Source organism: Mustela lutreola, chromosome X (genome assembly GCF_030435805.1).
Source record: "Mustela lutreola isolate mMusLut2 chromosome X, mMusLut2.pri, whole genome shotgun sequence".
NCBI lineage: Eukaryota > Metazoa > Chordata > Mammalia > Carnivora > Mustelidae > Mustela > Mustela lutreola.
In genome coordinates, this window is record NC_081308.1 from 51477402 (window position 1) to 51501702 (window position 24301).

Below are 24301 nucleotides of genomic sequence, written 5' to 3' on the forward strand. Positions count from 1 at the left end.
GCGTTCGCGGATGCACGGGATGTCCGGGGAAGGAGTGGGGAGAGACCCTCACTGCTCCCCATCCCAGTGCACGAGTGGTGTGCAGAGATCCTGTCGCCTCTCCTCTCCCGTGGGGAAGGCCCTGACCTTGTCGCCGAGTCCACCTGAGCGGCAGAGCACCGGCCTACACCGGGAGATAGTAGTGTGCATAGAGTGCCATACTAGGCCACGCATGCCACTGCAGGGTTGTGACTGTATCTGCTTATTTCGGCATGGCACGGTGAAACCAAGACGCAAACATGGAGCCCGGGAAGCAAGGCCCAAGAGGCACCAGCTCTCCCGCAGCTCTTAATCCCTGACGCGACAGAGCAACGCCCAAAGTCTTGCTGAGGAAGCAGCAGCGAAGTGCGGTTCGCAGCAAGCTTAAAACCTCTGCGAAATCATAGCAGTCTCTTGGCTGCTCGTGCCGGTTGCCTTAGCCTAGTGTCCGCAGCACTTTGGGAGAAACCCGCATACAGCGAAAGCCTCTTTGCCCGGGCATCACGTCTGGGAAAGCACAGCATTCTTTGGGAAATCAGAGTCGGGTCTGCGGGATGCGGCTGCTGCTTGCCTGAGCTTGTCTCCACAGCTCGGTGTAATAAGCCCGCATGGAGCGAAATCATCTTGGCCCGGGCATCCCCGCTGCCTGACAGAGATGCTCGGTTGCGCCTGTGGGAAGAGCCTTAAGGAAAGGGACACGTCTGTCACTGCGCTCCCCAGGAACATGTCTGGGAAAGTGCAGCACGCTGCCCCAGGGATGAGGGGTCGATGGCCTTGTTGTCGGAAACGGTCGCAAACAGGAGAGCCGGCCCTGTCTGAAACAGTGGGTTGGTGGTAAGACAAGTGTCACCAGCTCTCTGTGCGGAGAGACGGAAACATGACTGAGGAGACACTAGTGGAAATCTAGACATGGGGCGCTTGCTGCACTCTGATAAGGAGTCTGGGCAGAAGTCATGCCTGTCCTGGGCCCCTGGGCCCAAGGGGAAAGCAGCTGCTTGGTCACCTGTCCAAGGTGCAGATATGAGTTTGTGACCAGGCACCTACCCTGAACTCACAGAAGTACATTCCTGAAAAAACGGGCAGTCAGATGCCGTCTTCCTCCAAGATGTGAAAGGGTTCGCGGATGCACGGGATGTCCGGGGAAGGAGTGGGGAAAGTCCCCAACAGCCCCCCGATCCGAGTGCACGGTTGGTGTGCAAAGATTCTGTCACCTCTCCTCTCCTGTGGGGAAGGCCCAGAACTTGTCCCCGAGTCCGCCTTAGCGCCAGTGCAAAATGCCAAGCCTCGCCTACGCCAGGTGATGGTAGTGTGCAAAGAGTGCCATCCTAGGCCACGCACTCTGCTGCAGGTTGGAGGCTGTCTGCTTATTTTGCCTTGACAATTTGAACCCAGGACGCGAAAATGGAGCCCAGGAAAGCAAAGCCAAAGAGAAACCAGTTCTCCCGCAACTCTTCTTTCCTGATGCCCAAGAGCGAACGCCCAAAGCTTTGCTGAGGAAGCAGCGACGAAGTGCTGTTGGCTCCAAGCCCAAAGCCTCTGCGAAAGCACCAGAATTTGCTGAGAAATCAGAGTCGGTTCCGCTGGCTTCTGTTGCTGCTTGCCTTAGCCTAGTATTCGCAGCAAGGTGGGAGAAACCCGCATACAGCGAAAGCCTCTTTGCCCGGGTATCACGTCTGGGATAGCACAGCATTCTTTGGAAAATCAGAGTCGGGTCTGTGGGAGGCTGCGGTTGCTTGCCTGAGCTAGTCACCACAGCACCGTGTAATAGACCCTCATGGAGCGAAATCCTGTTTGCCCGTGCATCCCCTCTGCCTGAGAGAGAAGCATGGTTGCGACTGTGGGAAGAGCCTTAAGGAAAGGGACACATCTCTCACTGCGTTCTCCAGGAGCATGTCTGCGGAAGGTGCAGCACGCTGCCCCGGGGAAGAGGAGTAGGCCTTGTTGTCGGAAACGGTAGCAAGCAAGAGAGCCAGCCCTGTCAGCAACAGCGGGTCGGTGGTAAGACTAGTGTCACCCGCTCTCTGTGCGGAGAGACGGAACCCTGGTGACAAGGAGACACGAAGGGAAGACTAGGGCATGGGCGCTTCCTCCACTGGAGGAAGGAGTCTGAGCAGAAGGCATGTCTGTCCTGGGCCCCTGGGCCCAAGGGGAAAGCAGTTCCTGGCCAACTATCCCAGACGCAGACATGCGCTTGCCACCAGGCGCCTACCCTGATCTCGCAGAAGTAGCTCCCTGAAAGAACGGGCAGTCAGATGCCGTCTTCCTCCAAGATGTGAAAGCGGTCGCGGATGCACGGGATGTCCGGGGAAGGAGTGGGGAGAGACCCTCACTGCTCCCCATCCCAGTGCACGAGTGGTGTGCAGAGATCCTGTCGCCTCTCCTCTCCCGTGGGGAAGGCCCTGACCTTGTCGCCGAGTCCACCTGAGCGGCAGAGCACCGGCCTACACCGGGAGATAGTAGTGTGCATAGAGTGCCATCCTAGGCCACGCATGCCACTGCAGGGTTGTGACTGTATCAGCTTATTTCGGCATGGCACGGTGAAACCAAGACGCAAACATGGAGCCCGGGAAGCAAGGCCCAAGAGGCACCAGCTCTCCCGCAGCTCTTAATCCCTGACGCGACAGAGCAACGCCCAAAGTCTTGCTGAGGAAGCAGCAGCGAAGTGCGGTTCGCAGCAAGCTTAAAACCTCTGCGAAATCATAGCTGTCTCTTGGCTGCTCGTGCCGGTTGCCTTAGCCTAGTGTCCGCAGCACTTTGGGAGAAACCCGCATACAGCGAAAGCCTCTTTGCCCGGGCATCACGTCTGGGAAAGCACAGCATTCTTTGGGAAATCAGAGTCGGGTCTGCGGGATGCGGCTGCTGCTTGCCTGAGCTTGTCTCCACAGCTCGGTGTAATAAGCCCGCATGGAGCGAAATCTTCTTGGCCCGGGCATCCCCGCTGCCTGACAGAGATGCTCGGTTGCGCCTGTGGGAAGAGCCTGAAGGAAAGGGACACGTCTGTCACTGCGCTCCCCAGGAACATGTCTGGGAAAGTGCAGCACGCTGCCCCAGGGATGAGGGGTCGATGGCCTTGTTGTCGGAAACGGTCGCAAACAGGAGAGCCGGCCCTGTCTGAAACAGTGGGTTGGTGGTAAGACAAGTGTCACCAGCTCTCTGTGCGGAGAGACGGAAACATGACTGAGGAGACACTAGTGGAAGTCTAGACATGGGGCGCTTGCTGCACTCTGATAAGGAGTCTGGGCAGAAGTCATGCCTGTCCTGGGCCCCTGGGCCCAAGGGGAAAGCAGCTGCTTGGTCACCTGTCCAAGGTGCAGATATGAGTTTGTGACCAGGCACCTACCCTGAACTCACAGAAGTACATTCCTGAAAAAACGGGCAGTCAGATGCCGTCTTCCTCCAAGATGTGAAAGGGTTCGCGGATGCACGGGATGTCCGGGGAAGGAGTGGGGAAAGTCCCCAACAGCCCTCCGATCCGAGTGCACGGTTGGTGTGCAAAGATTCTGTCACCTCTCCTCTCCTGTGGGGAAGGCCCAGAACTTGTCCCCGAGTCCGCCTTAGCGCCAGTGCAAAATGCCAAGCCTCGCCTACGCCAGGTGATGGTAGTGTGCAAAGAGTGCCATCCTAGGCCACGCACTCTGCTGCAGGTTGGAGGCTGTCTGCTTATTTTGCCTTGACAATTTGAACCCGGGACGCGAAAATGGAGCCCGGGAAAGCAAAGCCAAAGAGAAACCAGTTCTCCCGCAACTCTTCTTTCCTGATGCCCAAGAGCGAACGCCCAAAGCTTTGCTGAGGAAGCAGCGACGAAGTGCTGTTGGCTCCAAGCCCAAAGCCTCTGCGAAAGCACCAGCATTTGCTGAGGAATCATAGTCGGTTCTGCTGGCTTCTGTTGCTGCTTGCCTTAGCCTAGTATTCGCAGCAAGGTGGGAGAAACCCGCATACAGCGAAAGCCTCTTTGCCCGGGTAACACGTCTGGGATAGCACAGCATTCTTTGGAAAATCAGAGTCGGGTCTGTGGGAGGCTGCGGTTGCTTGCCTGAGCTAGTCACCACAGCACCGTGTAATAGACCCTCATGGAGCGAAATCCTGTTTGCCCGTACATCCCCTCTGCCTGTGAGAGAAGCATGGTTGCGACTGTGGGAAGAGCCTTAAGGAAAGGGACACATCTCTCACTGCGTTCTCCAGGAGCATGTCTGCGGAAGGTGCAGCACGCTGCCCCGGGGAAGAGGAGTAGGCTTTGTTGTCGGAAACGGTAGCAAGCAGGAGAGCCAGCCCTGTCAGCAACAGCGGGTCGGTGGTAAGACTAGTGTCACCCGCTCTCTGTGCGGAGAGACGGAACCCTGGTGACAAGGAGACACGAAGGGAAGACTAGGGCATGGGCGCTTCCTCCACTGGAGGAAGGAGTCTGAGCAGAAGGCATGTCTGTCCTGGGCCCCTGGGCCCAAGGGGAAAGCAGTTCCTGGCCAACTATCCCAGACGCAGACATGCGCTTGCCACCAGGCGCCTACCCTGATCTCGCAGAAGTAGCTCCCTGAAAGAACGGGCAGTCAGATGCCGTCTTCCTCCAAGATGTGAAAGCGGTCGCGGATGCACGGGATGTCCGGGGAAGGAGTGGGGAGAGACCCTCACTGCTCCCCATCCCAGTGCACGAGTGGTGTGCAGAGATCCTGTCGCCTCTCCTCTCCCGTGGGGAAGGCCCTGACCTTGTCGCCGAGTCCACCTGAGCGGCAGAGCACCGGCCTACACCGGGAGATAGTAGTGTGCATAGAGTGCCATCCTAGGCCACGCATGCCACTGCAGGGTTGTGACTGTATCAGCTTATTTCGGCATGGCACGGTGAAACCAAGACGCAAACATGGAGCCCGGGAAGCAAGGCCCAAGAGGCACCAGCTCTCCCGCAGCTCTTAATCCCTGACGCGACAGAGCAACGCCCAAAGTCTTGCTGAGGAAGCAGCAGCGAAGTGCGGTTCGCAGCAAGCTTAAAACCTCTGCGAAATCATAGCAGTCTCTTGGCTGCTCGTGCCGGTTGCCTTAGCCTAGTGTCCGCAGCACTTTGGGAGAAACCCGCATACAGCGAAAGCCTCTTTGCCCGGGCATCACGTCTGGGAAAGCACAGCATTCTTTGGGAAATCAGAGTCGGGTCTGCGGGATGCGGCTGCTGCTTGCCTGAGCTTGTCTCCACAGCTCGGTGTAATAAGCCCGCATGGAGCGAAATCTTCTTGGCCCGGGCATCCCCGCTGCCTGACAGAGATGCTCGGTTGCGCCTGTGGGAAGAGCCTGAAGGAAAGGGACACGTCTGTCACTGCGCTCCCCAGGAACATGTCTGGGAAAGTGCAGCACGCTGCCCCAGGGATGAGGGGTCGATGGCCTTGTTGTCGGAAACGGTCGCAAACAGGAGAGCCGGCCCTGTCTGAAACAGTGGGTTGGTGGTAAGACAAGTGTCACCAGCTCTCTGTGCGGAGAGACGGAAACATGACTGAGGAGACACTAGTGGAAGTCTAGACATGGGGCGCTTGCTGCACTCTGATAAGGAGTCTGGGCAGAAGTCATGCCTGTCCTGGGCCCCTGGGCCCAAGGGGAAAGCAGCTGCTTGGTCACCTGTCCAAGGTGCAGATATGAGTTTGTGACCAGGCACCTACCCTGAACTCACAGAAGTACATTCCTGAAAAAACGGGCAGTCAGATGCCGTCTTCCTCCAAGATGTGAAAGGGTTCGCGGATGCACGGGATGTCCGGGGAAGGAGTGGGGAAAGTCCCCAACAGCCCCCCGATCCGAGTGCACGGTTGGTGTGCAAAGATTCTGTCACCTCTCCTCTCCTGTGGGGAAGGCCCAGAACTTGTCCCCGAGTCCGCCTTAGCGCCAGTGCAAAATGCCAAGCCTCGCCTACGCCAGGTGATGGTAGTGTGCAAAGAGTGCCATCCTAGGCCACGCACTCTGCTGCAGGTTGGAGGCTGTCTGCTTATTTTGCCTTGACAATTTGAACCCAGGACGCGAAAATGGAGCCCGGGAAAGCAAAGCCAAAGAGAAACCAGTTCTCCCGCAACTCTTCTTTCCTGATGCCCAAGAGCGAACGCCCAAAGCTTTGCTGAGGAAGCAGCGACGAAGTGCTGTTGGCTCCAAGCCCAAAGCCTCTGCGAAAGCACCAGCATTTCCTGAGAAATCAGAGTCGGTTCCGCTGGCTTCTGTTGCTGCTTGCCTTAGCCTAGTATTCGCAGCAAGGTGGGAGAAACCCGCATACAGCGAAAGCCTCTTTGCCCGGGTATCACGTCTGGGATAGCACAGCATTCTTTGGAAAATCAGAGTCGGGTCTGTGGGAGTCTGCGGTTGCTTGCCTGAGCTAGACACCACAGCACCGTGTAATAGACCCTCATGGAGCGAAATCCTGTTTGCCCGTGCATCCCCTCTGCCTGAGAGAGAAAGCATGGTTGCGACTGTGGGAAGAGCCTTAAGGAAAGGGACACATCTCTCACTGCGTTCTCCAGGAGCATGTCTTCGGAAGGTGCAGCACGCTGCCCCGGGGAAGAGGAGTAGGCCTTGTTGTCGGAAACGGTAGCAAGCAGGAGAGCCAGCCCTGTCAGCAACAGCAGGTCGGTGGTAAGACTAGTGTCACCCGCTCTCTGTGCGGAGAGACGGAACCCTGTTGAGAAGGAGACACGAAGGGAAGACTAGGGCATGGGCGCTTCCTCCACTAGAGGAAGGAGTCTGAGCAGAAGGCATGTCTGTCCTGGGCCCCTGGGCCCAAGGGGAAAGCAGTTCCTGGCCAACTATCCCAGACGCAGACATGCGCTTGCCACCAGGCGCCTACCCTGATCTCGCAGAAGTAGCTCCCTGAAAGAACGGGCAGTCAGATGCCGTCTTCCTCCAAGATGTGAAAGCGGTCGCGGATGCACGGGATGTCCGGGGAAGGAGTGGGGAGAGACCCTCACTGCTCCCCATCCCAGTGCACGAGTGGTGTGCAGAGATCCTGTCGCCTCTCCTCTCCCGTGGGGAAGGCCCTGACCTTGTCGCCGAGTCCACCTGAGCGGCAGAGCACCGGCCTACACCGGGAGATAGTAGTGTGCATAGAGTGCCATCCTAGGCCACGCATGCCACTGCAGGGTTGTGACACGGTGAAACCAAGACGCAAACATGGAGCCCGGGAAGCAAGGCCCAAGAGGCACCAGCTCTCCCGCAGCTCTTAATCCCTGACGCGACAGAGCGAACGCCCAAAGTCTTGCTGAGGAAGCAGCAGCGAAGTGCGGTTCGCAGCAAGCTTAAAACCTCTGCGAAATCATAGCAGTCTCTTGGCTGCTCGTGCCGGTTGCCTTAGCCTAATGTCCGCAGCACTTTGGGAGAAACCCGCATACAGCGAAAGCCTCTTTGCCCGGGCATCACGTCTGGGAAAGCACAGCATTCTTTGGGAAATCAGAGTCGGGTCTGCAGGTTGCGGCTGCTCCTTGCCTGAGCTTGTCTCCACAGCTCGGTGTAATAAGCCCGCATGGAGCGAAATCATCTTGGCCCGGGCATCCCCGCTGCCTGACAGAGATGCTCGGTTGCGCCTGTGGGAAGAGCCTTAAGGAAAGGGACACGTCTGTCACTGCGCTCCCCAGGAACATGTCTGGGAAAGTGCAGCACGCTGCCCCAGGGATGAGGGGTCGATGGCCTTGTTGTCGGAAACGGTCGCAAACAGGAGAGCCGGCCCTGTCTGAAACAGTGGGTTGGTGGTAAGACAAGTGTCACCAGCTCTCTGTGCGGAGAGACGGAAACATGACTGAGGAGACACTAGTGGAAGTCTAGACATGGGGCGCTTGCTGCACTCTGAAAAGGAGTCTGGGCAGAAGTCATGCCTGTCCTGGGCCCCTGGGCCCAAGGGGAAAGCAGCTGCTTGGTCACCTTTCCAAGGTGCAGATATGAGTTTGTGACCAGGCACCTACCCTGAACTCACAGAAGTACATTCCTGAAAAAACGGGCAGTCAGATGCCGTCTTCCTCCAAGATGTGAAAGGGTTCGCGGATGCACGGGATGTCCGGCGAAGGAGTGGGGAAAGTCCCCAACAGCCCCCCGATCCGAGTGCACGGTTGGTGTGCAAAGATTCTGTCACCTCTCCTCTCCTGTGGGGAAGGCCCAGAACTTGTCCCCGAGTCCGCCTTAGCGCCAGTGCAAAATGCCAAGCCTCGCCTACGCCAGGTGATGGTAGTGTGCAAAGAGTGCCGTCCTAGGCCACGCACTCTGCTGCAGGTTGGAGGCTGTCTGCTTGTTTTGCCTTGACAATTTGAACCCAGGACGCGAAAATGGAGCCCGGGAAGGCAAAGCCAAAGAGAAACCAGTTCTCCAGCAACTCTTCTATCCTGATGCCCAAGAGCGAACGCCCAAAGCTTTGCGGAGGAAGCAGCGACGAAGTGCTGTTGGCTCCAAGCCCAAAGCCTCTGCGAAAGCACCAGCATTTGCTGAGAAATCAGAGTCGGTTCTGCTGGCTTCTGTTGCTGCTTGCCTTAGCCTAGTATTCGCAGCAAGGTGGGAGAAACCCGCATACAGCGAAAGCCTCTTTGCCCGGGTATCACGTCTGGGATAGCACAGCATTCTTTGGAAAATCAGAGTCGGGTCTGTGGGAGGCTGCGGTTGCTTGCCTGAGCTAGTCACCACAGCACCGTGTAATAGACCCTCATGGAGCGAAATCCTGTTTGCCCGTGCATCCCCTCTGCCTGAGAGAGAAGCATGGTTGCGACTGTGGGAAGAGCCTTAAGGAAAGGGACACATCTCTCACTGCGTTCTCCAGGAGCATGTCTGCGGAAGGTGCAGCACGCTGCCCCGGGGAAGAGGAGTAGGCCTTGTAGTCGGAAACGGTAGCAAGCAGCAGAGCCAGCCCTGTCAGCAACAGCGGGTCGGTGGTAAGACTAGTGTCACCCGCTCTCTGTGCGGAGAGACGGAACCCTGGTGAGAAGGAGACACGAAGGGAAGACTAGGGCATGGGCGCTTCCTCCACTGGAGGAAGGAGTCTGAGCAGAAGGCATGCCTGTCCTGGGCCCCTGGGCTCAAGGGGAAAGCAGTTCCTGGCCAACTATCCCAGACGCAGACATGCGCTTGCCACCAGGCGCCTACCCTGATCTCGCAGAAGTAGCTCCCTGAAAGAACGGGCAGTCAGATGCCGTCTTCCTCCAAGATGTGAAAGCGTTCGCGGATGCACGGGATGTCCGGGGAAGGAGTGGGGAGAGACCCTCACTGCTCCCCATCCCAGTGCACGAGTGGTGTGCAGAGATCCTGTCGCCTCTCCTCTCCCGTGGGGAAGGCCCTGACCTTGTCGCCGAGTCCACCTGAGCGGCAGAGCACCGGCCTACACCGGGAGATAGTAGTGTGCATAGAGTGCCATCCTAGGCCACGCATGCCACTGCAGGGTTGTGACTGTATCTGCTTATTTCGGCATGGCACGGTGAAACCAAGACGCAAACATGGAGCCCGGGAAGCAAGGCCCAAGAGGCACCAGCTCTCCCGCAGCTCTTAATCCCTGACGCGACAGAGCGAACGCCCAAAGTCTTGCTGAGGAAGCAGCAGCGAAGTGCGGTTCGCAGCAAGCTTAAAACCTCTGCGAAATCATAGCAGTCTCTTGGCTGCTCGTGCCGGTTGCCTTAGCCTAGTGTCCGCAGCACTTTGGGAGAAACCCGCATACAGCGAAAGCCTCTTTGCCCGGGCATCACGTCTGGGAAAGCACAGCATTCTTTGGGAAATCAGAGTCGGGTCTGCGGGATGCGGCTGCTGCTTGCCTGAGCTTGTCTCCACAGCTCGGTGTAATAAGCCCGCATGGAGCGAAATCATCTTGGCCCGGGCATCCCCGCTGCCTGACAGAGATGCTCGGTTGCGCCTGTGGGAAGAGCCTTAAGGAAAGGGACACGTCTGTCACTGCGCTCCCCAGGAACATGTCTGGGAAAGTGCAGCACGCTGCCCCAGGGATGAGGGGTCGATGGCCTTGTTGTCGGAAACGGTCGCAAACAGGAGAGCCGGCCCTGTCTGAAACAGTGGGTTGGTGGTAAGACAAGTGTCACCAGCTCTCTGTGCGGAGAGACGGAAACATGACTGAGGAGACACTAGTGGAAGTCTAGACATGGGGCGCTTGCTGCACTCTGATAAGGAGTCTGGGCAGAAGTCATGCCTGTCCTGGGCCCCTGGGCCCAAGGGGAAAGCAGCTGCTTGGTCACCTGTCCAAGGTGCAGATATGAGTTTGTGACCAGGCACCTACCCTGAACTCACAGAAGTACATTCCTGAAAAAACGGGCAGTCAGATGCCGTCTTCCTCCAAGATGTGAAAGGGTTCGCGGATGCACGGGATGTCCGGGGAAGGAGTGGGGAAAGTCCCCAACAGCCCCCCGATCCGAGTGCACGGTTGGTGTGCAAAGATTCTGTCACCTCTCCTCTCCTGTGGGGAAGGCCCAGAACTTGTCCCCGAGTCCGCCTTAGCGCCAGTGCAAAATGCCAAGCCTCGCCTACGCCAGGTGATGGTAGTGTGCAAAGAGTGCCATCCTAGGCCACGCACTCTGCTGCAGGTTGGAGGCTGTCTGCTTATTTTGCCTTGACAATTTGAACCCGGGACGCGAAAATGGAGCCCGGGAAAGCAAAGCCAAAGAGAAACCAGTTCTCCCGCAACTCTTCTTTCCTGATGCCCAAGAGCGAACGCCCAAAGCTTTGCTGAGGAAGCAGCGACGAAGTGCTGTTGGCTCCAAGCCCAAAGCCTCTGCGAAAGCACCAGCATTTGCTGAGAAATCAGAGTCGGTTCTGCTGGCTTCTGTTGCTGCTTGCCTTAGCCTAGTATTCGCAGCAAGGTGGGAGAAACCCGCATACAGCGAAAGCCTCTTTGCCCGGGTATCACGTCTGGGATAGCACAGCATTCTTTGGAAAATCAGAGTCGGGTCTGTGGGAGGCTGCGGTTGCTTGCCTGAGCTAGTCACCACAGCACCGTGTAATAGACCCTCATGGAGCGAAATCCTGTTTGCCCGTGCATCCCCTCTGCCTGACAGAGAAGCATGGTTGCGACTGTGGGAAGAGCCTTAAGGAAAAGACACATCTCTCACTGCGTTCTCCAGGAGCATGTCTGCGGAAGGTGCAGCACGGTGCCCCGGGGAAGAGGAGTAGGCCTTGTTGTCGGAAACGGTAGCAAGCAGGAGAGCCAGCCCTGTCAGCAACAGCGGGTCGGTGGTAAGACTAGTGTCACTCGCTCTCTGTGCGGAGAGACGGAACCCTGGTGAGAAGGAGACACGAAGGGAAGACTAGGGCATGGGCGCTTCCTCCACTAGAGGAAGGAGTCTGAGCAGAAGGCATGCCTGTCCTGGGCCCCTGGGCCCAAGGGGAAAGCAGTTCCTGGCCAACTATCCCAGACGCAGACATGCGCTTGCCACCAGGCGCCTACCCTGATCTCGCAGAAGTAGCTCCCTGAAAGAACGGGCAGTCTGATGCCGTCTTCCTCCAAGATGTGAAAGCGTTCGCGGGTGCACGGGATGTCCGGGGAAGGAGTGGGGAGAGACCATCACTGCTCCCCATCCCAGTGCACGAGTGGTGTGCAGAGATCGTGTCGCCTCTCCTCTCCCGTGGGGAAGGCCCTGACCTTGTCGCCGAGTCCACCTGAGCGGCAGAGCACCGGCCTACACCGGGAGATAGTAGTGTGCATAGAGTGCCATCCTAGGCCACGCATGCCACTGCAGGGTTGTGACTGTATCTGCTTATTTCGGCATGGCACGGTGAAACCAAGACGCAAACATGGAGCCCGGGAAGCAAGGCCCAAGAGGCACCAGCTCTCCCGCAGCTCTTAATCCCTGACGCGACAGAGCGAACGCCCAAAGTCTTGCTGAGGAAGCAGCAGCGAAGTGCGGTTCGCAGCAAGCTTAAAACCTCTGCGAAATCATAGCAGTCTCTTGGCTGCTCGTGCCGGTTGCCTTAGCCTAGTGTCCGCAGCACTTTGGGAGAAACCCGCATACAGCGAAAGCCTCTTTGCCCGGGCATCACGTCTGGGAAAGCACAGCATTCTTTGGGAAATCAGAGTCGGGTCTGCGGGATGCGGCTGCTGCTTGCCTGAGCTTGTCTCCACAGCTCGGTGTAATAAGCCCGCATGGAGCGAAATCATCTTGGCCCGGGCATCCCCGCTGCCTGACAGAGATGCTCGGTTGCGCCTGTGGGAAGAGCCTTAAGGAAAGGGACACGTCTGTCACTGCGCTCCCCAGGAACATGTCTGGGAAAGTGCAGCACGCTGCCCCAGGGATGAGGGGTCGATGGCCTTGTTGTCGGAAACGGTCGCAAACAGGAGAGCCGGCCCTGTCTGAAACAGTGGGTTGGTGGTAAGACAAGTGTCACCAGCTCTCTGTGCGGAGAGACGGAAACATGACTGAGGAGACACTAGTGGAAGTCTAGACATGGGGCGCTTGCTGCACTCTGATAAGGAGTCTGGGCAGAAGTCATGCCTGTCCTGGGCCCCTGGGCCCAAGGGGAAAGCAGCTGCTTGGTCACCTGTCCAAGGTGCAGATATGAGTTTGTGACCAGGCACCTACCCTGAACTCACAGAAGTACATTCCTGAAAAAACGGGCAGTCAGATGCCGTCTTCCTCCAAGATGTGAAAGGGTTCGCGGATGCACGGGATGTCCGGGGAAGGAGTGGGGAAAGTCCCCAACAGCCCCCCGATCCGAGTGCACGGTTGGTGTGCAAAGATTCTGTCACCTCTCCTCTCCTGTGGGGAAGGCCCAGAACTTGTCCCCGAGTCCGCCTTAGCGCCAGTGCAAAATGCCAAGCCTCGCCTACGCCAGGTGATGGTAGTGTGCAAAGAGTGCCATCCTAGGCCACGCACTCTGCTGCAGGTTGGAGGCTGTCTGCTTATTTTGCCTTGACGATTTGAACCCAGGACGCGAAAATGGAGCCCGGGAAAGCAAAGCCAAAGAGAAACCAGTTCTCCCGCAACTTTTCTTTCCTGATGCCCAAGAGCGAACGCCCAAAGCTTTGCTGACGAAGCAGCGACGAAGTGCTGTTGGCTCCAAGCCCAAAGCCTCTGCGAAAGCACCAGCATTTGCTGAGAAATCAGAGTCGGTTCTGCTGGCTTCTGTTGCTGCTTGCCTTAGCCTAGTATTCGCAGCAAGGTGGGAGAAACCCGCATACAGCGAAAGCCTCTTTGCCCGGGTATCACGTCTGGGATAGCACAGCATTCTTTGGAAAATCAGAGTCGGGTCTGTGGGAGGCTGCGGTTGCTTGCCTGAGCTAGTCACCACAGCACCGTGTAATAGACCCTCATGGAGCGAAATCCTGTTTGCCCGTGCATCCCCTCTGCCTGAGAGAGAAGCATGGTTGCGACTGTGGGAAGAGCCTTAAGGAAAGGGACACATCTCTCACTGCGTTCTCCAGGAGCATGTCTGCGGAAGGTGCATCACGCTGCCCCGGGGAAGAGGAGTAGGCCTTGTTGTCGGAAACGGTAGCAAGCAGGAGAGCCAGACCTGTCAGCAACAGCGGGTCGGTGGTAAGACTAGTGTCACCCGCTCTCTGTGCGGAGAGACGGAACCCTGGTGAGAAGGAGACACGAAGGGAAGACTAGGGCATGGGCGCTTCCTCCACTAGAGGAAGGAGTATGAGCAGAAGGCATGTCTGTCCTGGGCCCCTGGGCCCAAGGGGAAAGCAGTTCCTGGCCAACTATCCCAGACGCAGACATGCGCTTGCCACCAGGCGCCTACCCTGATCTCGCAGAAGTAGCTCCCTGAAAGAACGGGCAGTCAGATGCCGTCTTCCTCCAAGATGTGAAAGCGTTCGCGGGTGCACGGGATGTCCGGGGAAGGAGTGGGGAGAGACCCTCACTGCTCCGCATCCCAGTGCACGAGTGGTGTGCAGAGATCCTGTCGCCTCTCCTCTCCCGTGGGGAAGGCCCTGACCTTGTCGCCGAGTCCACCTGAGCGGCAGAGCACCGGCCTACACCGGGAGATAGTAGTGTGCATAGAGTGCCATCCTAGGCCACGCATGCCACTGCAGGGTTGTGACTGTATCTGCTTATTTCGGCAGGGCACGGTGAAACCAAGACGCAATCATGGAGCCCGGGAAGCAAGGCCCAAGAGGCACGAGCTCTCCCGCAGCTCTTAATCCCTGACGCGACAGAGCGAACGCCCAAAGTCTTGCTGAGGAAGCAGCAGCGAAGTGCGGTTCGCAGCAAGCTTAAAACCTCTGCGAAATCATAGCAGTCTCTTGGCTGCTCGTGCCGGTTGCCTTAGCCTAGTGTCCGCAGCACTTTGGGAGAAACCCGCATACAGCGAAAGCCTCTTTGCCCGGGCATCACGTCTGGGAAAGCACAGCATTCTTTGGGAAATCAGAGTCGGGTCTGCGGGATGCGGCTGCTGCTTGCCTGAGCTTGTCTCCACAGCTCGGTGTAATAAGCCCGCATGGAGCGAAATCATCTTGGCCCGGGCATCCCCGCTGCCTGACAGAGATGCTCGGTTGCGCCTGTGGGAAGAGCCTTAAGGAAAGGGACACGTCTGTCACTGCGCTCCCCAGGAACATGTCTGGGAAAGTGCAGCACGCTGCCCCAGGGATGAGGGGTCGATGGCCTTGTTGTCGTTAACGGTCGCAAACAGGAGAGCCGGCCCTGTCTGAAACAGTGGGTTGGTGGTAAGACAAGTGTCACCAGCTCTCTGTGCGGAGAGACGGAAACATGACTGAGGAGACACTAGTGGAAGTCTAGACATGGGGCGCTTGCTGCACTCTGATAAGGAGTCTGGGCAGAAGTCATGCCTGTCCTGGGCCCCTGGGCCCAAGGGGAAAGCAGCTGCTTGGTCACCTGTCCAAGGTGCAGATATGAGTTTGTGACCAGGCCCCTACCCTGAACTCACAGAAGTACATTCCTGAAAAAACGGCCAGTCAGATGCCGTCTTCCTCCAAGATGTGAAAGGGTTCGCGGATGCACGGGATGTCCGGCGAAGGAGTGGGGAAAGTCCCCAACAGCCCCCCGATCCGAGTGCACGGTTGGTGTGCAAAGATTCTGTCACCTCTCCTCTCCTGTGGGGAAGGCCCAGAACTTGTCCCCGAGTCCGCCTTAGCGCCAGTGCAAAATGCCAAGCCTCGCCTACGCCAGGTGATGGTAGTGTGCAAAGAGTGCCATCCTAGGCCACGCACTCTGCTGCAGGTTGGAGGCTGTCTGCTTATTTTGACTTGACAATTTGAACCCAGGACGCGAAAATGGAGCCCGGGAAGGCAAAGCCAAAGAGAAACCAGTTCTCCCGCAACTCTTCTTTCCTGGTGCCCAAGAGCGAACGCCCAAAGCTTTGCTGAGGAAGCAGCGACGAAATGCTGTTGGCTCCAAGCCCAAAGCCTCTGCGAAAGCACCAGCATTTGCTGAGAAATCAGAGTCGGTTCTGCTGGCTTCTGTTGCTGCTTGCCTTAGCCTAGTATTCGCAGCAAGGTGGGAGAAACCCGCATACAGCGAAAGCCTCTTTGCCCGGGTATCACGTCTGGGATAGCACAGCATTCTTTGGAAAATCAGAGTCGGGTCTGTGGGAGGCTGCGGTTGCTTGCCTGAGCTAGTCACCACAGCACCGTGTAATAGACCCTCATGGAGCGAAATCCTGTTTGCCCGTGTATCCCCTCTGCCTGAGAGAGAAGCATGGTTGCGACTGTGGGAAGAGCCTTAAGGAAAGGGACACATCTCTCACTGCGTTCTCCAGGAGCATGTCTGCGGAAGGTGCAGCACGCTGCCCCGGGGAAGAGGAGTAGGAATTGTTGTCGGAAACGGTAGCAAGCAGGAGAGCCAGCCCTGTCAGCAACAGCGGGTCGGTGGTAAGACTAGTGTCACCCGCTCTCTGTGCGGAGAGACGGAACCCTGGTGAGAAGGAGACACGAAGGGAAGACTAGGGCATGGGCGCTTCCTCCACTAGAGGAAGGAGTCTGAGCAGAAGGCATGCCTGTCCTGGGCCCCTGGGCCCAAGGGGAAAGCAGTTCCTGGCCAACTATCCCAGACGCAGACATGCGCTTGCCACCAGGCGCCTACCCTGATCTCGCAGAAGTAGCTCCCTGAAAGAACGGGCAGTCAGATGCCGTCTTCCTCCAAGATGTGAAAGCGTTCGCGGGTGCACGGGATGTCCGGGGAAGGAGTGGGGAGAGACCCTCACTGCTCCCCATCCCAGTGCACGAGTGGTGTGCAGAGATCCTGTCGCCTCTCCTCTCCCGTGGGGAAGGCCCTGACCTTGTCGCCGAGTCCACCTGAGCGGCAGAGCACCGGCCTACACCGGGAGATAGTAGTGTGCATAGAGTGCCATCCTAGGCCACGCATGCCACTGCAGGGTTGTGACTGTATCTGCTTATTTCGGCATGGCACGGTGAAACCAAGACGCAAACATGGAGCCCGGGAAGCAAGACCCAAGAGGCCCCAGCTCTCCCGCAGCTCTTAATCCCTGACGCGACAGAGCGAACGCCCAAAGTCTTGCTGAGGAAGCAGCAGCGAAGTGCGGTTCGCAGCAAGCTTAAAACCTCTGCGAAATCATAGCAGTCTCTTGGCTGCTCGTGCCGGTTGCCTTAGCCTAGTGTCCGCAGCACTTTGGGAGAAACCCGCATACAGCGAAAGCCTCTTTGCCCGGGCATCACGTCTGGGAAAGCACAGCATTCTTTGGGAAATCAGAGTCGGGTCTGCGGGATGCGGCTGCTGCTTGCCTGAGCTTGTCTCCACAGCTCGGTGTAATAAGCCCGCATGGAGCGAAATCATCTTGGCCCGGGCATCCCCGCTGCCTGACAGAGATGCTCGGTTGCGCCTGTGGGAAGAGCCTTAAGGAAAGGGACACGTCTGTCACTGCGCTCCCCAGGAACATGTCTGGGAAAGTGCAGCACGCTGCCCCAGGGATGAGGGGTCGATGGCCTTGTTGTCGGAAACGGTCGCAAACAGGAGAGCCGGCCCTGTCTGAAACAGTGGGTTGGTGGTAAGACAAGTGTCACCAGCTCTCTGTGCGGAGAGACGGAAACATGACTGAGGAGACACTAGTGGAAGTCTAGACATGGGGCGCTTGCTGCACTCTGATAAGGAGTCTGGGCAGAAGTCATGCCTGTCCTGGGACCCTGGGCCCAAGGGGAAAGCAGCTGCTTGGTCACCTGTCCAAGGTGCAGATATGAGTTTGTGACCAGGCACCTACCCTGAACTCACAGAAGTACATTCCTGAAAAAACGGGCAGTCAGATGCCGTCTTCCTCCAAGATGTGAAAGGGTTCGCGGATGCACGGTATGTCCGGGGAAGGAGTGGGGAAAGTCCCCAACAGCCCCCCGATCCGAGTGCACGGTTGGTGTGCAAAGATTCTGTCACCTCTCCTCTCCTGTGGGGAAGGCCCAGAACTTGTCCCCGAGTCCGCCTTAGCGCCAGTGCAAAATGCCAAGCCTCGCCTACGCCAGGTGATGGTAGTGTGCAAAGAGTGCCATCCTAGGCCACGCACTCTGCTGCAGGTTGGAGGCTGTCTGCTTATTTTGACTTGACAATTTGAACCCAGGACGCGAAAATGGAGCCCGGGAAAGCAAAGCCAAAGAGAAACCAGTTCTCCCGCAACTCTTCTTTCCTGATGCCCAAGAGCGAACGCCCAAAGCTTTGCTGAGGAAGCAGCGACGAAGTGCTGTTGGCTCCAAGCCCAAAGCCTCTGCGAAAGCACCAGCATTTGCTGAGAAATCAGAGTCGGTTCTGCTGGCTTCTGTTGCTGCTTGCCTTAGCCTAGTATTCGCAGCAAGGTGGGAGAAACCCGCATACAGCGAAAGCCTCTTTGCCCGGGTATCACGTCTGGGATAGCACAGCATTCTTTGGAAAATCAGAGTCGGGTCTGTGGGAGGCTGCGGTTGCTTGCCTGAGCTAGTCACCACAGCACCGTGTAATAGACCCTCATGGAGCGAAATCCTGTTTGCCCGTGCATCCCCTCTGCCTGAGAGAGAAGCATGGTTGCGACTGTGGGAAGAGCCTTAAGGAAAGGGACACATCTCTCACTGCGTTCTCCAGGAGCATGTCTGCGGAAGGTGCAGCACGCTGCCCCGGGGTAGAGGAGTAGGCCTTGTTGTCGGAAACGGTAGCAAGCAGGAGAGCCAGCCCTGTCAGCAACAGCGGGTCGGTGGTAAGACTAGTGTCACCCGCTCTCTGTGCGGAGAGACGGAACCCTGGTGAGAAGGAGACACGAAGGGAAGACTAGGGCATGGGCGCTTCCTCCACTGGAGGAAGGAGTCTGAGCAGAAGGCATGCCTGTCCTGGGCCCCTGGGCCCAAGGGGAAAGCAGTTCCTGGCCAACTATCCCAGACGCAGACATGCGCTTGCCACCAGGCGCCTACCCTGATCTCGCAGAAGTAGCTCCCTGAAAGAACGGGCAGTCAGATGCCGTCTTCCTCCAAGATGTGAAAGCGTTCGCGGATGCACGGGATGTCCGGGGAAGGAGTGGGGAGAGACCCTCACTGCTCCCCATCCCAGTGCACGAGTGGTGTGCAGAGATCCTGTCGCCTCTCCTCTCCCGTGGGGAAGGCCCTGACCTTGTCGCCGAGTCCACCTGAGCGGCAGAGCACCGGCCTACACCGGGAGATAGTAGTGTGCATAGAGTGCCATCCTAGGCCACGCATGCCACTGCAGGGTTGTGACTGTATCTGCTTATTTCGGCATGGCACGGTGAAACCAAGACGCAAACATGGAGCCCGGGAAGCAAGGCCCAAGAGGCACCAGCTCTCCCGCAGCTCTTAATCCCTGACGCGACAGAGCGAACGCCCAAAGTCTTGCTGACGAAGCAGCAGCGAAGTGCGGTTCGCAGCAAGCTTAAAACCTCTGCGAAATCATAGCAGTCTCTTGGCTGCTCGTGCCGGTTGCCTTAGCCTAGTGTCCGCAGCACTTTGGGAGAAACCCGCATACAGCGAAAGCCTCTTTGCCCGGGCATCACGTCTGGGAAAGCACAGCATTCTTTGGGAAATCAGAGTCGGGTCTGCGGGATGCGGCTGCTGCTTGCCTGAGCTTGTCTCCACAGCTCGGTGTAATAAGCCCGCATGGAGCGAAATCATCTTGGCCCGGGCATCCCCGCTGCCTGACAGAGATGCTCGGTTGCGCCTGTGGGAAGAGCCTTAAGGAAAGGGACACGTCTGTCACTGCGCTCCCCAGGAACATGTCTGGGAAAGTGCAGCACGCTGCCCCAGGGATGAGGGGTCGATGGCCTTGTTGTCGGAAACGGTCGCAAACAGGAGAGCCGGCCCTGTCTGAAACAGTGGGTTGGTGGTAAGACAAGTGTCACCAGCTCTCTGTGCGGAGAGACGGAAACATGACTGAGGAGACACTAGTGGAAGTCTAGACATGGGGCGCTTGCTGCACTCTGATAAGGAGTCTGGGCAGAAGTCATGCCTGTCCTGGGCCCCTGGGCCCAAGGGGAAAGCAGCTGCTTGGTCACCTGTCCAAGGTGCAGATATGAGTTTGTGACCAGGCACCTACCCTGAACTCACAGAAGTACATTCCTGAAAAAACGGGCAGTCAGATGCCGTCTTCCTCCAAGATGTGAAAGGGTTCGCGGATGCACGGGATGTCCGGGGAAGGAGTGGGGAAAGTCCCCAACAGCCCCCCGATCCGAGTGCACGGTTGGTGTGCAAAGATTCTGTCACCTCTCCTCTCCTGTGGGGAAGGCCCAGAACTTGTCCCCGAGTCCGCCTTAGCGCCAGTGCAAAATGCCAAGCCTCGCCTACGCCAGGTGATGGTAGTGTGCAAAGAGTGCCATCCTAGGCCACGCACTCTGCTGCAGGTTGGAGGCTGTCTGCTTATTTTGCCTTGACAATTTGAACCCAGGACGCGAAAATGGAGCCCGGGAAAGCAAAGCCAAAGAGAAACCAGTTCTCCCGCAACTCTTCTTTCCTGATGCCCAAGAGCGAACGCCCAAAGCTTTGCTGAGGAAGCAGCGACGAAGTGCTGTTGGCTCCAAGCCCAAAGCCTCTGCGAAAGCACCAGCATTTGCTGAGAAATCAGAGTCGGTTCTGCTGGCTTCTGTTGCTGCTTGCCTTAGCCTAGTATTCGCAGCAAGGTGGGAGAAACCCGCATACAGCGAAAGCCTCTTTGCCCGGGTATCACGTCTGGGATAGTACAGCATTCTTTGGAAAATCAGAGTCGGGTCTGTGGGAGGCTGCGGTTGCTTGCCTGAGCTAGTCACCACAGCACCGTGTAATAGACCCTCATGGAGCGAAATCCTGTTTGCCCGTGCATCCCCTCTGCCTGAGAGAGAAGCATGGTTGCGACTGTGGGAAGAGCCTTAAGGAAAGGGACACATCTCTCACTGCGTTCTCCAGGAGCATGTCTGCGGAAGGTGCAGCACGCTGCCCCGGGGAAGAGGAGTAGGCCTTGTTGTCGGAAACGGTAGCAAGCAGCAGAGCCAGCCCTGTCAGCAACAGAGGGTCGGTGGTAAGACTAGTGTCACCCGCTCTCTGTGCGGAGAGACGGAACCCTGGTGAGAAGGAGACACGAAGGGAAGACTAGGGCATGGGCGCTTCCTCCACTGGAGGAAGGAGTCTGAGCAGAAGGCATGCCTGTCCTGGGCCCCTGGGCTCAAGGGGAAAGCAGTTCCTGGCCAACTATCCCAGACGCAGACATGCGCTTGCCACCAGGCGCCTACCCTGATCTCGCAGAAGTAGCTCCCTGAAAGAACGGCAGTCAGATGCCGTCTTCCTCCAAGATGTGAAAGCGTTCGCGGATGCACGGGATGTCCGGGGAAGGAGTGGGGAGAGACCCTCACTGCTCCCCATCCCAGTGCACGAGTGGTGTGCAGAGATCCTGTCGCCTCTCCTCTCCCGTGGGGAAGGCCCTGACCTTGTCGCCGAGTCCACCTGAGCGGCAGAGCACCGGCCTACACCGGGAGATAGTAGTGTGCATAGAGTGCCATCCTAGGCCACGCATGCCACTGCAGGGTTGTGACTGTATCTGCTTATTTCGGCATGGCACGGTGAAACCAAGACGCAAACATGGAGCCCGGGAAGCAAGGCCCAAGAGGCACCAGCTCTCCCGCAGCTCTTAATCCCTGACGCGACAGAGCGAACGCCCAAAGTCTTGCTGAGGAAGCAGCAGCGAAGTGCGGTTCGCAGCAAGCTTAAAACCTCTGCGAAATCATAGCAGTCTCTTGGCTGCTCGTGCCGGTTGCCTTAGCCTAGTGTCCGCAGCACTTTGGGAGAAACCCGCATACAGCGAAAGCCTCTTTGCCCGGGCATCACGTCTGGGAAAGCACAGCATTCTTTGGGAAATCAGAGTCGGGTCTGCGGGATGCGGCTGCTGCTTGCCTGAGCTTGTCTCCACAGCTCGGTGTAATAAGCCCGCATGGAGCGAAATCATCTTGGCCCGGGCATCCCCGCTGCCTGACAGAGATGCTCGGTTGCGCCTGTGGGAAGAGCCTTAAGGAAAGGGACACGTCTGTCACTGCGCTCCCCAGGAACATGTCTGGGAAAGTGCAGCACGCTGCCCCAGGGATGAGGGGTCGATGGCCTTGTTGTCGGAAACGGTCGCAAACAGGAGAGCCGGCCCTGTATGAAACAGTGGGTTGGTGGTAAGACAAGTGTCACCAGCTCTCTGTGCGGAGAGACGGAAACATGACTGAGGAGACACTAGTGGAAGTCTAGACATGGGGCGCTTGCTGCACTCTGATAAGTTGTCTGGGCAGAAGTCATGCCTGTCCTGGGCCCCTGGGCCCAAGGGGAAAGCAGCTGCTTGGTCACCTGTCCAAGGTGCAGATATGAGTTTGTGACCAGGCACCTACCCTGAACTCACAGAAGTACATTCCTGAAAAAACGGCCAGTCAGATGCCGTCTTCCTCCAAGATGTGAAAGGGTTCGCGGATGCACAGGATGTCCGAAGAAGGAGTGGGGAAAGTCCCCAACAGCCCCCCGATCCGAGTGCACGGTTGGTGTGCAAAGATTCTGTCACCTCTCCTCTCCTGTGGGGAAGGCCCAGAACTTGTCCCCGAGTCCGCCTTAGCGCCAGTGCAAAATGCCAAGCCTCGCCTACGCCAGGTGATGGTAGTGTGCAAAGAGTGCCATCCTAGGCCACGCACTCTGCTGCAGGTTGGAGGCTGTCTGCTTGTTTTGCCTTGACAATTTGAACCCAGGACGCGAAAATGGAGCCCGGGAAGGCAAAGCCAAAGAGAAACCAGTTCTCCCGCAACTCTTCTTTCCTGATGCCCAAGAGCGAACGCCCAAAGCTTTGCTGAGGAAGCAGCGACGAAGTGCTGTTGGCTCCAAGCCCAAAGCCTCTGCGAAAGCACCAGCATTTGCTGAGAAATCAGAGTCGGTTCTGCTGGCTTCTGTTGCTGCTTGCCTTAGCCTAGTATTCGCAGCAAGGTGGGAGAAACCCGCATACAGCGAAAGCCTCTTTGCCCGGGTATCACGTCTGGGATAGCACAGCATTCTTTGGAAAATCAGTCGGGTCTGTGGGAGGCTGCGGTTGCTTGCCTGAGCTAGTCACCACAGCACCGTGTAATAGACCCTCATGGAGCGAAATCCTGTTTGCCCGTGCATCCCCTCTGCCTGAGAGAGAAGCATGGTTGCGACTGTGGGAAGAGCCTTAAGGAAAAGACACAACTCTCACTGCGTTCTCCAGGAGCATGTCTTCGGAAGGTGCAGCACGCTGCCCCGGGGAAGAGGAGTAGGCCTTGTTGTCAGAAACGGTAGCAAGCAGGAGAGCCAGCCCTGTCAGCAACAGCGGGTCGGTGGTAAGACTAGTGTCACCCGCTCTCTGTGCGGAGATACGGAAACCTGGAGAGAAGGAGACACGAAGGGAAGACTAGGGCATGGGCGCTTCCTCCACTAGAGGAAGGAGTCTGAGCAGAAGGCATGTCTGTCCTGGGCCCCTGGGCCCAAGGGGAAAGCAGTTCCTGGCCAACTATCCCAGACGCAGACATGCGCTTGCCACCAGGCGCCTACCCTGATCTCGCAGAAGTAGCTCCCTGAAAGAACGGGCAGTCAGATGCCGTCTTCCTCCAAGATGTGAAAGCGTTCGCGGGTGCACGGGATGTCCGGGGAAGGAGTGGGGAGAGACCCTCACTGCTCCCCATCCCAGTGCACGAGTGGTGTGCAGAGATCCTGTCGCCTCTCCTCTCCCGTAGGGAAGGCCCTGACCTTGTCGCCGAGTCCACCTGAGCGGCAGAGCACCGGCCTACACCGGGAGATAGTAGTGTGCATAGAGTGCCATCCTAGGCCACGCATGCCACTGCAGGGTTGTGACTGTATCTGCTTATTTCGGCATGGCACGGTGAAACCAAGACGCAAACATGGAGCCCGGGAAGCAAGGCCCAAGAGGCACCAGCTCTCCCGCAGCTCTTAATCCCTGACGCGACAGAGCGAACGCCCAAAGTCTTGCTGAGGAAGCAGCAGCGAAGTGCGGTTCGCAGCAAGCTTAAAACCTCTGCGAAATCATAGCAGTCTCTTGGCTGCTCGTGCCGGTTGCCTTAGCCTAGTGTCCGCAGCACTTTGGGAGAAACCCGCATACAGCGAAAGCCTCTTTGCCCGGGCATCACGTCTGGGAAAGCACAGCATTCTTTGGGAAATCAGAGTCGGGTCTGCGGGATGCGGCTGCTGCTTGCCTGAGCTTGTCTCCACAGCTCGGTGTAATAAGCCCGCATGGAGCGAAATCATCTTGGCCCGGGCATCCCCGCTGGCTGACAGAGATGCTCGCTTGCGCCTGTGGGAAGAGCCTTAAGGAAAGGGACACGTCTGTCACTGCGCTCCCCAGGAACATGTCTGGGAAAGTGCAGCACGCTGCCCCAGGGATGAGGGGTCGATGGCCTTGTTGTCGGAAACGGTCGCAAACAGGAGAGCCGGCCCTGTCTGAAACAGTGGGTTGGTGGTAAGACAAGTGTCACCAGCTCTCTGTGCGGAGAGACGGAAACATGACTGAGGAGACACTAGTGGAAGTCTGAACATGGGGCGCTTGCTGCACTCTGATAAGGAGTCTGGGCAGAAGTCATGCCTGTCCTGGGCCCCTGGGCCCAAGGGGAAAGCAGCTGCTTGGTCACCTGTCCAAGGTGCAGATATGAGTTTGTGACCAGGCACCTACCCTGAACTCACAGAAGTACATTCCTGAAAAAACGGGCAGTCAGATGCCGTCTTCCTCCAAGATGTGAAAGGGTTCGCGGATGCACGGGATGTCCGGGGAAGGAGTGGGGAAAGTCCCCAACAGCCCCCCGATCCGAGTGCACGGTTGGTGTGCAAAGATTCTGTCACCTCTCCTCTCCTGTGGGGAAGGCCCAGAACTTGTCCCCGAGTCCGCCTTAGCGCCAGTGCAAAATGCCAAGCCTCGCCTACGCCAGGTGATGGTAGTGTGCAAAGAGTGCCATCCTAGGCCACGCACTCTGC